Here is a 14,400-nt window from a genome sequence, read left to right as displayed (position 1 = left end):
GATGATTGGGATGGAACTTTAGTTTGTGGCGGATTGTACGATGAAAATCAGCAGCAGGTATTAATCCGAACAATTCTCCTGATATGATTTAAAAATTTCCTTAATATTTTAGGGTAGTTATTTTTGATTCTTTATCGAAACAATATGAGAGGAGTCTAATAAGGGCGATAGAAGCCAAAATAATAATTTACAGAAATGTTCTTTGTCTATTTGTCTATACATTTTTCCTCCAACTGTGAAACCGCAACTACTGCGCCAATTTGGCGCAGTAGTTGCGGTTTTCACAGTTGTGTTTCCAAAGGTCTAACTTAAAAACTAATATATATTGTATGTTAAAACGCCATCTAGAACTGGACCGTTTAATAATAAAAATACAAGAGCATTCTTCCACGAAAGCTCAGGCTTTGAAATGAGCTCTCTACCGAGATTTTCTTTACAGACTACAGTATGGGGTACTTCAAAAAGGGTATATATGGGTCTCTTCAGGGTTGGCAACGCGCATGTGACACCCCTTATGTTGCAGGCGTCCATAAGCTACAGTGACCATTTACCATCAGAGAGGCTGTATGCTTGTTTTGCCACCGCAGTGGTAATAAAAAAATTAAATAATTAAATTTATTTATTTATAGCAAGGCAACAGATTACAAATTAATACATTTATAAAATAAATATTACATAAAACGGCATTAAATTTGCACTCCAATAACTGCTCTGCGTAACATTCGATATTATATACATTAAAAGAATGACGGCTATAAATTAAAGTAACAAATTGGCAGCCTTAATGTAACATTGCAAGGATTGTTGGAAAATATCAAGGTCCTTGCATATATTGTTATATTTTCTGCACATGCGAATAATTGGAGTGTGATACGATATATTATTGTTACAAATCGGTATATAAGATAATTTTTGTATTCTATTATTACCAGTACGAAATAAAACAAGGCTCAACAATGTGCTACTGTCCCATTTATAATTTATTATTTTATAGTGAGTAATGAAATCAGACATAGATCTTCTATTTATAAGAGAATTAATGTTAAAATGATTAAGTCTTAATTCATACGAATGAAGTTTCCTTCTCAGACCAAACTTAGTGCTCAAGAATCTAACAAAGCGTTTTTGAATTGCTTCTATTCTGTCAATGTGGTTCTGATAAAAGAGAGACCAAATAACAGAACAGTACTCAAGTGAACTTCTAACTAGTGTTGTATAGAGTGACAAAATAATTTGCGAGTTTTTAAAAGGTCTAGTTGTTCTAAAGATAAACCCCAGAGTTCTATTTGCTTTTACAACTAAGCAATCATAGTGTTGTATAAATGACAATTTTGAATACCTAAGTCACGAATGGATTCCTTTTTTTTTCAAACGTATATTATTAACACAGTATGGATAACGTAATAAGAATTCTATTTTTAGTAAAAGATATGACGTGGCATTTAGATATATTCAAGTTCAGATTGATATCAATGCACCACTTATGCAAACAATCGATATCTCGCTGCAGTATTTCACAATCTAAATCACAACTTATCCTACGATATATCTTTATGTCGTCAGCAAAGGCTAAATGCTCACATGTTAAAGTTTGGAGAAGTAATACATAAAACAACGAAATGAAACAAGGCAACACTGCAACTGCTGCACTGCACTGCACTGCAACTGCAACAAATAGGGCGACACTGTGCTCGAGTAAACATTAGCTCCGTTCTTTTCATCACATTAAATAAAATTAACGCATTATTATTGGAAGAATTGTACATAGTGTTCACGAAGTTGAGTGTTTGTAGTGAAATTTAATATATATATTACAAATTAAATCGTTTAAAAGTGAAAACAAATAATAAAACATCTTGGATATTGGCTACATACTTTAACGTTAAAATTGAAAATACTCAACCGAAAACCACAACTGTGTTAAGATCTACACCAAGAAGAGAAATATATATCAGAACTACGGAACAAAGGTAGGAAAAAGAATAAAAATAAATTTATAACCTAAAAACAAACATCAGAATACAATTGAAACCACTTGATTCTGAAAGTGACAACGTAACGATTAGAAAAAGATCAGCGTCTGCGACCAATACCTCCACGATCTCTGAGGACCTGAGTTTGTTGGGAGATACAATAAATCCTGAGAGGCTAGAACCTGGTATAAGTGTTGATTTGCCCACTGATTTGACTATAGAGAATTTGAGTGAACTCATAATTCTACGACTAAAAGAAAATAACCTATCAATTATATCTCAAATACAGAATACCATTTAATATGAAATAAAAAAAGCTATCACTGAATTAAGATTAGACATAGAAAAAGAAAATAATGACTTATTAAAAGAAAACGAGCAACGAAAATTAGAAATAGAACAAACGACCAACAAGATAAAAAGACTGGAATTAGAGACAAAAAATTTAAGTAAGGAAATCTTTAATCTACATACTTTGTAGATTAAAGATTTCCTTACTTAAATTTTTTGACTTTTTGAATTTTTTTACTTATTGAAAGCATGCATAAAAAATACATCTGAAAATACCAGTGAAAAAATTGTTCTATATCGATTTCCTGAATACTGCTAATAGAGCCAGTACATGAGTTACACTGTAGAATAATTAAAATATTTTATGACTTCCTAAACGTCGACTTGACTGGTTACTTAGAAGATGCTTATAGAATAGGTCGTAACAATAGTATCAGCTTAAAAACCTATATAAATCGTCCACTGGTGATAGAGTTGATGAGTAAAAGAATGACAAAGTATCTAATAGAAAATAACAAATGTTTTCGAGGCTCAAGTTTGTCAATATCAGAATTTCTAGATGGAAATGCACGAAGAGAAAGAAATGCCATGCGAGAAGAAATATTTTTAGCACGAAAAAAAGAATTATATGCAGTTATACGCAACAATGAATTATTTATAGAAGGGAAAATGATAGAAATCCATTTAGATACACACAAAAACCAGCCTACGAACTCTCCAATGGAAAAAACAGACTAAATTTCACAGCAGAACAATAATCATATGAACAAAAATGTATCGGATGTAATAAGAACAGAAAATATGGAGAAAAATTCCTTTCGGAAATCTAGATCAACATTATAATATACTGTTTCAAAATATGCAAAGTCTTAACAATAAACAACATATACATACATATCTGTCACGCCTGTCTCCCATTAGGGTAGGCAGAAACAATGGAACGCCAAATGCTTCGATTCAAACAAACCACTTTCGCTTCTTCCACATTCATCAATCTTTTCATACACGCTCGCCGGTTACGGGTACTTTTAATTTGGCCCTTCTTCAGCACGTCGCCTATTTGGTCGACATACGTCCATCTAGGGCGGCCCCTACCGACATCTCCATTCATTCTTGCTCGATAAATCTCTTTCGTAATTCTTCTTTCATCCATCCTCTCCAAATGACCAAAATGCCACAACATATACTGGAAGCATTTATCGAAGAAAATATAATATATCAAGCTATCTGCATTACTGAAACATGGTGCTCACAGGATAAGCTGGACTTAATGCAATTTAAGGATTATAAAATTGCAGCATCCTATTGCCGAAACAAAAGAGGTGGCGGAGTACGTTTATATAATGGATATATTCAAGAAGATTTGTCAATGTGGAACGATTACGTATAAAGCCACGTTGGCTGGAATCAATGATATGCCTAAGATAAGAATAGATGTGTTTATAAACTAGCCCTTCCAGGATCTTAGCAAAACAAGAAAGAACGCTTATTGGTCTATAGCTACTTATATCTGCTTTGCAGCCTGTTTTATGTATTGGCACAATTTTAGGAATTTTGAACAAATCAGGGAAACTTCCCGATGACAACGACTTGTTAAATAATATAGTTAGAAGTTCAACCAATGCATCAACTGCACAATTTTTCACAAATATTGGTGGTATTCCGTCGGGCCCTGCACCCTTAGTAGCATCGATAGATTTCAATGACTTGATAACATCGTCTTTTGAAATATAAATATGAGACAGACATTGCGTTGCCTGAGAAAACTTTGGGGTATATGACTTGGCGGTAGACTGGCTGTAAACGGAAGAAAAATAACTTGCAAACAAATTAGCAACACTATAACCATCGTTTGCGCGTTGCTCTTTGTAAAACATTTGGTTTGGAAGATCGTTTGTTAATTTTTTAGCCTTAGTATATCTCCAGAATGCTTTGATATTAGTCTTTATATTCTCTTCCATTTGTGATATGTAAATTTTAAAGTTTTTATCAAATAAACTATTAGAATACGATTCTCATGTTTCTGCATAGAATGTTTGTTGCAAACAGACCATAACAAAGATGCCAGACATAATAACAGCTAATTTCCTAAGGGAGATGTACGTTCGCATAAGAAAGCGTCTAGATGCAACTATGTCGCTGGCAATTTATAAAATACGACTTTTTTTTAAAATACCTTTTATCAATTTATACTTACCATCCTATGTACAGTTGAATTTGAAACTAATAGCTATTCTTATAACGAAATGTCCCTTAATTGCCCACTGCTGGGCATATCCCCCCCTCCTCCCAAAGGGGAGTTTTACCAATTAGCGGATTAGCAACTGCTATTAGGCTTTGGTAATGTTTAAAGAGGGATGCTGCTGCTCATCGCTCGCCCATTAAGTAAAGAGAAAGGTAGAAACATATATATATATATACTATCATTTCAGTCATTATACGTCCACTGCTGGACATAGACCTCCCTATATTATATAACATATTATATTTAAACTTACTATAAAACCACAAGCAATACCGCGAATGGAGCTAGTATTACTATAACCGTAAAAGTCTGTTCATTATCTCTTGGAGTCTTATATTTTTATATTATTTGCGTGACTGCGACACACTTGGTGTAAACATATTTCCATACTTACATACTTCCATACATACTACATACCAGAGGAAGACTTTGTACAAAAGTCGATTGCTTGAGTACCTCTGTACCATTTGTGTTTCAACCGTGAAGCAGCTGTGTTTGCATGGCTGTGTTTCGGTTTGAAGGGTGGGATATGGCTGTGAATTTACTGGGTACAGAGGAATAACACCTGAGTCCTCAGGAATGGCAACGCATGGGGGGTATAATGGGCGAAACGGTATACTCTGTTATGTCCATGGCTGTACATGTACACTGCTCATGTCTATAGGCGACGGTTCCCACTTTCCATCAGGTGGGCCGTCCGCTTGTTTGCCATTCTAAGTAGTATAAAAAAAATACTACATCTTTTGTTTTATATTTAAAAAAGTGTAAATAATCTGATTGTATAAACTCATTTGTTAATTTACGTGTGCCATAAATAGCTCAAATAAAGTGTTTATCTATCTATCTATCTATTATATTTTATAATAAATTAATTTTTAATATATAATAATAATTCTTAAATTTATTACTAGAAAATAATGTTTAAATGAATGATTTTTTAAACATTTTGATTGGACTACAGGTACAGTTTATTAAATGTATTTTTATAGAATGCAAATTTTATATTCTAGTCTTTATAGAATTTGACGGAAAACATTTTTATTCTGACTGCTACATCCATTATTCTTTAAATTACATATTCTCGTATTGGATTTTTAATATTTCACATGGAATTGAATACTAGTGTTATAAGTAACAGAGGTTGCACATATTGTTAAAAAAAAAGTTTTAATCGATAAAAATGGAATGGTAACCACGTCTGCGCTATCAGTATACGCTGGCGGAGCACCAGTGACAGGTAACAGGTGAGGATAAAAACAGGTCGCTTGGGGTCCATTTACAATTGTCAACTACATAATCTACGAAATTAATTTAGAAAAACCTATTATTGGCCATACTACTTTGTTATAAAATGTTTGTTAATTTTATTTGTAAACCGCTGTTGGTTTTTTAAAGTAAATAAATAAATCGTTACTAACAACCCCTCCCCCCCCCCCCCCCCCCCAATATAGTTACCTCTTCTTGACGTACTCAATTTGATCATGTAATCGATTTTCCGATATTTAAGAAGTAATACGCTTTTTAGTGGCCAGAAATATCAATCCGGGTCGTCGCGGTCGACGCGCCTTAACCCTTGTCCCTTCCGGTGTTTGCGTTTGAAGGGATCCCGATGTTATGACAAAATTTAAATTTAAGAAAAAGTTTATACCGGAAAATTGTTTTTAGGGATATCTACTGGGGATATACTTTTTTTTTATTATATTAAGTTATTAGATGGATATTTATATATAAAATATATATATATACCAAACCATTTTCACCCAGCAAAAAAAAACCCCTCCTGCGCTATCGGGATACGCTGGCGGAGCACCAGTGAAGGTCGACCTAATATATATATTGCTAGCAATGGGACTGTCAAACTCCATTGCTAACAATCCCTTTCCCCCCTAGAAGTTAGGTATTATATCTACTTATAGTGTATGTATTTATGTAATATTGTATTATATATTTTAATATTTTATTTAACTGTATATTCGTTTATGTATTAATAGTTGTAGCACTTCAGCTGCCCGCTAACGAAATGCTTTCTTACTGTATTGGGTTGACTGGAAGAGATCTCTGTCAGAGATAAGTCCAGCCTTGCTTACAATATTTATAAATACATTAATTTATATGTAAGTTACAAGTGCATAAAAGAATATATACTCGTATAGTTCAATCCAAGGTTAAATCTTTGAAGGTTACAATTTCCCCACAGAGAAAACTTGCATTCTGTGCTCATAATAAGTTACTGTGGAATTAAAAACGATACTGGAATTGATCTACTAGAGGAAGACTTTGTTCAAGTCTTGGGCGCCTCTGTCCCATTCGTGTTTCTACTGTTAAGCAGTTATATTTGCATGGCTGTGTGTTTGAAGGGTGGGATATGGCAGTGAATTTACAGGGTACAGAGGAATAACACCTGAGTCCTCAGGAATGGTTACGCATTGGGAGTATCATGAGCGAAAGACTATACTTTGTTACGTCTATGGTACTGCTTATGTCTATAGGCGACGGTTACCACTTTCCATCAGGTGGGCCGTCAGCTTCTTTGCCATTCTAAGTTGTATATAAAAAAAAAAATCTTGTTTGATTTTACGGGTTTTATTCCTTATTGTACACAAAAACTATTATATCAAAATAATAATTAAATTGATGATCCTACACTGCGTTTGTCTGTAAGGGGTCGCCACTTAAGAACTTTCCTTTCCCGTCGGTTGCCGGTTCTTCGAGCCATGTGACTAGCCCATTGCCAAATAAACTTGCTCATCCTTGTTTTCTCATTGTAATTATTTCTTGAAATTGTTTATATCTATAATAAGTTTACTATTGTAATCTTTTGGAGGAATTAATGAAGAGTATCTATCTATCTATCCTTGCATCATGCCGAAAATGATTTTATTTTCATATCCAGAGATTTTATCCGTGTCAGCCATATTGAAAATGAGTGACAAATGACAGGAAATGACGCTGTAATGGACTTCCAACTACCGAGCACCTTGCACATACTTCCGTTCTTCGTCGCTAGTAATCTTGTCATATCCTAGCACATTTTGTACTCAAAAAAGGTGACCTCTAATTTCAATAAAGGTATACCTGAACCATAGACAATATGACACATTGACAGAATGGAAATGCAATTAAAAAACGAAAAAACCAACCTACCATCCCCAGCAAACCATGGTTCTTTACACACCGTAACTTTGAGAAATGGGTTACATCGATAATATGCCGCCTTCGTTTATGTCGGTATGCTTTTACCCCTACATTCTTACACAAGATTAGAGTACGTGACCATTCTTTATGTGAATGTGATTTGAACAATGGAACGCTAAAACATCTGTTTTTTGACTGCTCGAAACCGTCAGTCCCATTGTATGACCTGTTACCCCATGAGATACCCCGTCCTATCAATATTCCATATCTTTTAACGTTAATCCACTCTCCAGTCAGTCAAAATACTGGCAAGATTTGTTGCCCTAAATAATTTGAAGATATAGTAGAGTCCCTAAAGTCGCCTTACCCTTTTATGTTGTCCCTCCTACAGGTGTCGTCCCTTGGTTATTAATGTTACCCCTACTAACACTGGTCTATTCTCCCTTATTGGTACTAACATTGTGTATTGTATTCGTTTCTAGCATTCAATTTCAACACCAAGCCATATTGTTCACTACAGGCCAGATTTAAGAACCACAGAAACAAGATTATCTCACTGTGCCTTTCTAACTATGACGTTGGCGGAATCACCAATCGAAATTGGTGGCAGCCATTTATATTGAAAGAAGAAAAAACGAGACAAGAAAATAGTTACACTAGGTGTGCGTGTAACGTAAATGTGTGCGTGTGACAGTTCTGAATTTATATGAAACTATGTCCCATGGCTTCGTCCGCGCAAGTCAGTGCTTAAATATTCTATATATTAAGTTACAATATATAAGTCCGCCTTTTGTACCAGACATTTTTTGTAATATGGTCAATAAAGAATAAATAACTAAATAAATAACCTACCCTTGTTGCAGAAGAGATTGTATTGTTGAGGTATAAAAACCCTTCTCCTAACAAGGTATCCTATGTATAATGATACCATTATATATTTTATACCACTTGGTTCCTCTTGAACACCATCGCTGTTAATTCTTGTGGAATTCGTCACGATGGGCTAATTGACCTACTTTCGCCTTTTTTTTTATACAACTTAGAATGGCAAACAAGCTGACGGCCCACCTGATGGAAAGTGGTAACCGTCGCCTATAGACATGAGCAGTACCATGGACATAACTAAGTATACTGTTTCGCCCATGATACCCCCCATGCGTTGCCATTCCTGAGGACTCGGGTATTATTCCTTCACCTGTTCTCTCATTGGTGCCCTGCCAGCATATACCGTTACTATTATATATATACCGTATACTATTCCATTATAACGCATTAAAAAACCTCCCATGTACCAAAGTCGAATTCAAATTTAAATCTGTTCACTAGTTTTTGCTTGAAAGAGTAACAAACACTCATTCATATATTGTTACAAAACTTTCGTATTTTATAACATTAATAGGATGAGGGGAACGGATTTTTAATGTGGACTACCAGTCCCATTGCTATCAATATACCCTGTCAGGTCGACCTCCACGTGGTCCCCCATGAAAACCATCAAACTGAATTCCTGGTGTATTCATCACAATGGAGTAACTGGCCTGTCTTTTTATCCTCACCTATTTTTATCATCCTTCATTGGTGCTCCGCCAGCATATACCGATAACGCAAGCGGGGTTACTATACCATTGTCCATTCAATGTCCAAAAAAAACAATATATAGATATGTAGGGGGTAGGGGGTGGGAGATTGTTAGTAATGCGGACTACCCAATGCTAGCAATAAACCCCATCAGGTCGTGGTCCCCCCTGGAAAACATCGTGCTGAATTTCAGTTGTTTTTATCACGATGGCGATAAAAACAATTGAAAAGTGATACCTACCTTCTACATGGTATACAAAAGTTTTTTTTTTATACAACTTAGAATGGCAAACAAGCTGACGGCCCACCTGATGTAAAGTGGTAACCGTCGCCTATAGACATGAGCAGTACCATGGACATAACAGAGTATACTGTTTTGCCCAAGATACCCCCCATGCGTTGCCATACCTGAGGACTCAGGTGTTATTCCTCTGTACCCAGTAAATTCACGCCATATCCCACCCTACAAACCGAAACACAGCCATACAAACACAACTACTTCACGGTTGAAACACGAATGGGACAGAGGTACCCAAGCAATCGACTTTTGTACAAAGTCTCCCTCTGGTAAAGTGGAAATTAAAACTCGTTATCATATTTAAATAATTTTAATCGCTTACCCTTATAATAAATACTTATAACATGCATCCACGTATATCTAACACGTAAGTAAATAAGCGTTTTTTTTGCTACAAAAACATAAAGAAACGTGATATCAAAACACGTCAAGTAGACGCATCTACTGTGTGCTCCGTTCCTAATTATATAAGGGCATGCACAAACGAGACTATGAGTGGAAATCCTTACCTATATTTTTCTATCCAAATAGGATCTGCACCACTTTAAAAATAAATGTGAATAAGCTATTCGTGGGCCCGCGAACTCCATTTTTGGCCACATCATCGCTCTCCATCAGGTGAGATGAAAAGAGACTTCTATTAATATTCAAGTAAAAAAACTCTTACAAACTTATGTGATCCTAGTACTTTTTTCTTAAACAAAACATCAAACCTTTTTAAGGATAAAGGGGGGGGGGGTAATTACATAAGGATTTTAGTCCATTGGGGACTAGTCGTGGTCGTCAGACTATGTAAAGTAATCCACGTTTTATATTACTGTTAATATATAAAACAAAACCGATTTTAATGATATTTTGCAAACGTGTATCGTTTGCTTCAACCTGAGAGACAGAAGAGAGTCTATCTCATTGGACCCAATAGGTGGCGGTAGAGAGCAAAGCAATATATGTAAACTCAGCTAGCCTAGTAAACAACTATTACTTATTTCTTTACAAAAAATACTTTTGTTTGAGAGATAAATACTAGGATTACATAAGCTCGTAGGAGGCTTATTTACTTGAAAGTACGGCATAAAAATATTAGTGGAAATTTGTTAAATAAATACTTTAATAATCCCTATTATGAGAAAACATCGGTTTATTTATTTTTTATTGTACACAAACAAGTTATAAGAAATTATATAAAAAAAAATAAAAATTATATAGATTAAGAGATTTCTTCCAGCAAATCTTTTCGAGTGAATTAAATTGTTATGTAGAAACTAAAATACATTTTTCTATTTTGACGGTCAAGAAAGTATGCAGAGGATTGTCCTTCGTTTGCCCATGCCCTATTCATAAACTTAGAACAGTGTTGGTGAGATGAAAATATTGTTCTAAGTTCATGATGCAAATATATACATATGTGTAATATATACAAACATATTTTGCAACTATAAAATACTAGTGTTAAAATTGCGACTTTTAAATGAGAAAACTGAACAAGTTTTTGCAAAATATCACTTTCATCGCATTTTATAAAATTGATATATGAAAATAACTTTATTTCACACAAATCGCATACATGGCAAGACTTAACAAGAAATATAGTTAAAACAAAGTATTTAAAAATTACAACTGATATTTAAGTGGTATTCGTTTCAAACTGAATCTTATTAACGGAACAAATAAAGAACATTATATTATGGCACAGTGTAGCTTAACCCTGAATCAATTTTAAAATTAAAAATTAAGTTACATTTATATTTCCTAATAGATTCCTTATTAAAATGATAATAATTTATATTATAATTTTTTGCAAAAAAAAATACATCTTAATTGCAAAATATCATATCTCATAGCGCGAACTGACACGATTCGAAATTTAAAACAGTCCATTTTCATTAAAAATTCAAATTATAAATTTAATACAAAACTAAAAATTTAAACTAAATTATATTCTTAAATGTCTCGTACTATGAACCGATACGATTCGATATAACTCGGCAATTTCATGACAAAAACAAATTAATGTTGCTCTTTGCACTACTGACAGCGAAATCCACTAGCACGTGTAATAGGCCCATTTTATTTTATGCAAATTAAAATGGCAAACAAGCTGACGGCCCACTTGATAGAAAGTGGTAACCGTCGCCTATAGACACGAGCAGTACCATGGACATAACAGAGTATACTGTTCTGCCCATGACACCCCCCCCCCCCATGCGTTGCCATTCCATTATATGTCCACTGTATATTTCTTTATGCAATTTTACATATCAAACAAACTGACGGCCCACCTAATCATCGCCTATAGACATAAATAGTACCATGGGCATTAAAGAATACACTGTAACAAACACGACACCCGTCGTGTGTTGCCATTTCTATGAATTAAATTATCTATACGCTGTAATTTCGTTGCCATATTTTTCACTAGTGGATATTTTCAACAAAAACACAATTTACCAATTTTTAGTGCCTGAATAACGTAGTGTAATTCACTTATATCAATTACAAGTCACATACAAACATCCATAAGAAAACAATCATCGCATAGTGTTGCCAACAGAGTGTTACAAAAACTACTAAATTAGTAGTAACTTCTAATTAAGAATTACCATAAAAATAGTGATGCACTTTTTAAATCCAAATACTAAACTAGTATAAACTAGTTACGTCGACTACATATAGTTGCCATTTTGTGCCAATACTTGCCTATCTAATTAAAGTTCACACAAAATATTGCACAAATGTTCGTTACGTAGGCCATGTTATCAACTATAATAAAAAATTATAATACAAAAAAAACTGTCGATGACACAGAATAAAAAAATATATACAATAACGATAATAAAAAAAAAAAAGATGGAACGTTAAAAACAGCGAATTTCAGTCCCATTCCAAATGTTCAACTTGTCACGCCACTGTATATATGAACACCCATCCGAACGGTGACGTTGCTTAACCTGATTAAGCGACGCCAACTTGTTCAATTACTACATAGATGTAACATTTCGTTATTCAATATCATTGACGGATTTGAATAGTATCAGATCTAACTGCGCTAAAATTCGTTTGCTCAATTTGATTGGACTATATCTCTGTTTTAATAAGGAAATACATTATACTCAAAAAAGAAATTGTTACTTCAATCTTAAACACCTATATGATATTTATCACAATAAATACTTAGTTATTTTTACTATAAAAAAGTGGCATATTTTATAAATAAACAGTGCAATGAACGATCAGTTCATAATTCTGAGAAATCGTTCGGATTGATACCTGCTGCTGATTTTCACCACCGTACAACCCGCCACAAACTAAAGTTTCATCCCAACCATCTGGACGAGTGGCGGTCTTCCACCGTGCGTTTTTCAAGGCACTTTCTTCCACGCACAACCACTCTTTGCAATCAACTTCCAGCAGCAATATTTCCGAACCGATACGACAACATGACATTCAAGAAAAGAGTATATTCCTTTTTAAAAGGCCGGCAGCACACCTGCAATGCCGCTGGTGTTGTGGGTGATCATGGGCGGCGGTAGTCACTTACCATCAGGTGAGCCGAATGCTCGTTTGCCGCGTGTTGTAAAAAAAAAATTCATGAGTAGGATGTAAAAGGCAAACGAATAGGGGTTTGAGCACACTGACCACAGAAATATAATAAATTCTAATTCTTATTTTCAAATAGCAAATAGTAGACAGTAGTAGCGAACGTGATATCACAACATTAGCTAGTAAAAAATCACAGTTATTTTTCACATGTGAAATCACACTGTTAATAAAAAAAATAATATCACTAAATGATAATTAATTAAAAGTAGCAATCACTTCTATGCGTAATAAAAATAATTGTAATGAGACTTTTGCAGCTGAAGTTAATTTAGTCAATATAATTTGCTTCTTTCACAATAATATCTTTTTTATCTATGGTTTCGTTACAGAATAACTTTTTTTATACAACTTAGAATGGCAAACAAGCTGACGGCCCACCTGATGGAAAGTGGTAACCGTCGCCTATAGACACGAGCAGTACCATGGACATAACAGAGTATACTGTTACGCCCATGATACCCCCCATGCGTTGCCATTCCTGAGGACTCAGGTGTCATTCCTCTGTACCCTGTAAATTCACGCCATATCCCACCCTTCAAACCGAAACACAGCCATGCAAACACAACTGCTTCACGGTAGAAACACGAATAGGACAGAGGTACCCAAGCAATCGACTTTTGTACAAAGTCTCCCTCTGGTAAATCTGATACCACGCTAAAAGCATAGAGTATAAATAGTCCAATCAAATCATAACTCCATTACACCACCGTTTGTAAAGCATAATAATGGCAAGAATTGTCAAAAACAACAATTTAACTCTATAAAATAATGAGTATTAATTAAAATTAACGAAAACACAACGTGTCCACGATCACAACGTTAATAAAATGTCTTTTTATAAACTTTAATTGTAAAATAAAGTTGTAAACTTAAATAATACGTAGTGACTCGTATACAGCTAAACTACAAAAGCTGTAATATACAATTACTTATGGCAAAATTACAATATAATAATGATTATGTAAAAATTACACTGCTTAATACATAAATTCATAAATAAAATTTACCGAGTATACATTTATATAAAATAACTTATATATCTAAAACAAACTGTATCACTGGATTGGGCAATACTGAAATAGTCATTCCGTTTTGTTCCGGATCACAATTCACGTATCGGAAGCAACCGAAAAATATCTTTCGTCAATTCCAATCATGTATTAAAAAAAATATACAAAATCATTTTAATATCGGAACAAATTGGAACAAGTAGAGTTTTACGACGCCGATAACTTAATTATATATATATATATATATATATATATATATATATATATATA

The 14,400-nt window shown here is 34.1% G+C and overlaps 1 pseudogene; it reads left to right on the top strand.

Moving 5' to 3' along the window:
• The first annotated feature begins 1,992 nt into the window (after positions 1 to 1,992).
• On the top strand, positions 1,993 to 4,308 carry LOC113512202 (uncharacterized; annotated as a pseudogene).
• Positions 4,309 to 14,400: the final 10,092 nt, after the last annotated feature.

The sequence above is a fragment of the Galleria mellonella genome, unplaced genomic scaffold, assembly GCF_026898425.1.
Source record: "Galleria mellonella isolate WM207_F2 unplaced genomic scaffold, CSIRO_AGI_GalMel_v1 utg184, whole genome shotgun sequence".
In the NCBI taxonomy this organism is placed as follows: domain Eukaryota; kingdom Metazoa; phylum Arthropoda; class Insecta; order Lepidoptera; family Pyralidae; genus Galleria; species Galleria mellonella.
Note: the sequence above shows the minus strand (reverse complement) of the source record. Positions and strands in the feature narration are given on the sequence as shown.